Below are 3455 nucleotides of genomic sequence, written 5' to 3'. Positions count from 1 at the left end.
ATATATTTTATATATAAAAATAATTTATATATATATATATATATAATTTTAGGCTTTATTTATTTTAGGATTTTTTATTTATTTATTTTATTTATTTTAGGCTATACTATACATTTTTGCAACCAGTTATTGGTGTGATTATTTAGTTGTTAAATAAGGAACGAGGAAGGTTTTTCTTGTGCCATTTACAGGGAGAATATTCTTATTTGTTGTTGTTGTTTTCCAGTACATCTTGTCTTGGGAGCACCCTTTGATTTGACATCTGTAAGTAGTTATCAGTTAAAGTAATTGAGCTTTATGATGTTGTAGCAGTTGATATTTAAAGATTTCTTCCAGTGTGAACAGCACAACCCGTCCTCATATATATATATATGGGTATTAATCAAATGCATTTTAAGATCAGTATTTAAAAATATTTTCAAGCAAGCAGAATGGGCGGTTTAATGTTTAAGTTGAACAAATATTATTTTAACAAGTATTTATTCATAACAAAAACAGATTATTTTGTGTCGAGTCAGTAAGACACTACTGTAAGTTATACTCTTACTACTGTGTGTTATTTGTCTCTTTATCTTTCCACTTCTACAGTCTGTCAGTGAAATACTGGAGAGCAAGCGTGATAATAATAATAATAACAACAACAGCAACAACAATATTATTATTAATAAAATAGCAACAATAATAATAACTGTAATAATAATAGCATTAATATTAGCAATAACAATAATAATTGTAATAATAACAACAACAACATACTACTAATAAAAGCAATCAAATATAATTGTACAACAAACCTAATAATAATAATAACAACAATAACAATTTTCACACTTCACACAAGTAAAAGTTTTTAAAAAGTGACTTTAGTATTGAGAAATGTGTTCTAGCGATTGTAAAACACTATTTATCTGATAATCAGCGCAGCAGCGTCCTCTGCTGGACACTCATCGCATTACAAACTTCATTACTTCATTCAAAACAATCTCATGATCACAGGCTTCTGCGAACACACCAGGAGACTCACTCACTGTTCATCTGATGTGCACAATCCCAATTACAATGTTAGAACTGATCGATCATCGAACTGATTAAAATAATGCTAGAATTAAATCAAACTGACATCAACGAAAAATCATAAGATTTGACAACATGTCATGTTGGACTCATTTAAACACTTTCTGCGTCATGACGTAATTATAATAATACATCATCATAACCCATTAATTAGCTATGCATGGCAAAAGCATAGTTTTGCCATTTATGTGCTCTGAAATTATAATTTCTAAAAGAAATGAGTGAAAAAACAAAATGATCAGGGGCACAAGGCAGGGAGCAATATAGAGTTAATCACTGTGTATTTGCCCTTGATGTTTATGCAGTATTTTGAAAAAGCCTTTTTAGAACATTGTATCTGGCAACACTGACACTGTGTAGCGTTTTCTGCTTGAGTTAACTGCTTACTCTATTTGCTTTCAAATAAAGGTAAGCTTCTGTAATGTTGTTTTAATTTCAGTTACATTACTGCTTGCTTTTAATTCACCAAAAAGTGTCTAAATGTCTTTTGAAAGAGAACATGGCTAGGACTATAATATAGCGTTCGTGATTTAAAATAGTTTAAGTGTGTCATTTTCCACTGAATGCACAAAATGGAAATGAAATGGGTATTCTGATTAGATTTACTGATCTGTAGCTCTGAAAATAGTTTTTTCTTTTGCACTTTCATTTCTAATTTAATTTTTGTGTTATTCTTCAGGTGACTATAAGTCACATTTGTTTATTTATTATCACAATTTATTTACTACTTATTTATGTTAATACTTATCAGTATGTTGTGTTGTGTATACACGTTACTTGTACTACAGAACAGTGCTGAAGGACTTACTCTGCCAGAGCGGCCAAAAAATGGGAAAATTATTTTTATATATATTTTATATATAAAAATAATTTATATATATAATTTTAGGCTTTATTTATTTTAGGATTTTTTATTTATTTATTTTATTTATTTTAGGCTATACTATACATTTTTGCAACCAGTTATTGGTGTGATTATTTAGTTGTTAAATAAGGAACGAGGAAGGTTTTTCTTGTGCCATTTACAGGGAGAATATTCTTATTTTTTTTTGTTGTTTTCCAGTACATCTTGTCTTGGGAGCACCCTTTGATTTTACATCTGTAAGTAGTTATCAGTTAAAGTAATTGACCTTTATGATGTTGTAGCAGTTGATATTTAAAGATTTCTTCCAGTGTGACATTTCCATCATACGGAGATGGTGGACTCTTATTCTTCGTGGACTCCAGATGGTTTTCTCTGAAAGGTACTGGACATTTCCTCCAGCACACCATTACATTTGCAGCCCCTTCTGACCAGTTTGAAATGAACCAAGATACATGTATATTACAGTGAGTGCAGAAACCCTAGCAGAGGCACTTCCAACTGGAGAACAGGCTACGCTTGTGAGGTATGTCTCAAATCTATCTATCCATCCATCTAATTTAGTATATTTAATATACTTGAATTGAAATTTCTGTTTATTTAAGTATATTTATTTTGGAACAGAGATCAGCTACATATGATGACACAGCTGCAACAGCAGGGAAAGGTTCCATTAGCTGGAGATATGCGCGCTGACACACCAGGTATGCTTACAACTAGGGATGTCGATTTTCGATCATTTCCGTGATCGATCGCCGTTTAAATTAACGTTAACCGCTTTAAAAAATCGTTAACCGCTTCCATTTTAAACTATTATTTATAATGTAAACTAGGCTTGTATATCAGATATATTTCGCTTTTTTTTTTGCATATAGACGGAAAAGATCATCCTCTTCACATGAACAGAAACGTCTTTGGCATAACAGCAGAGTGATACTACGGTCTATTTAAACTGATCAGTGTAACCTTGTTTATGTTTGGTTGACTGTATTTTATTTTGATAATGAACAGACTGTGATGTAAATATGAATTGCTAGAATATGTGGGGGGTGTGCGTGCGAGGCAACAGCTGAAACATAAAAAACTAAATTTTTGGAGTAAGATACAATCCACAAAAGTGTTTTTTTGTGTGGTATTTATATTTTAGGCCTATTACTTACATAGGCTATACATTTTCCTTAAAGCATCCCATTTTGTCCCAGGGCTTGAAAACTTGTGCCCTAGGCTAGTTAGGTCCTGCAGAAACTAGTGAACGTTTCAGAGGCCCCAGTTACACTGTTTCAAAACCTCTCACAAAAGGTCAATGAATCTCTACCAGAAGTGACAGTGCAATGTAGCAGATAAAGTGACGTGACATGTGGCCAAGTGACCCATACTCGGAATTAGTGCTCTGCATTTATCCCATCCAAAGTGCACACACACAGCAGTGAACACACACCCGGAGCAGTGGGCAGCCGTTTATGCTGCGGCGCCCGGGGAGCAGTTGGGGGTTCGGTGCCTTGCTCAAGGGCACCTCAGT

The sequence above is a fragment of the Sinocyclocheilus rhinocerous genome, unplaced genomic scaffold (assembly GCF_001515625.1).
Source record: "Sinocyclocheilus rhinocerous isolate Xijiao unplaced genomic scaffold, SAMN03320098_v1.1 scaffold359, whole genome shotgun sequence".
In the NCBI taxonomy this organism is placed as follows: Eukaryota; Metazoa; Chordata; class Actinopteri; order Cypriniformes; family Cyprinidae; genus Sinocyclocheilus; species Sinocyclocheilus rhinocerous.
This window is presented reverse-complemented; position numbering follows the sequence as displayed.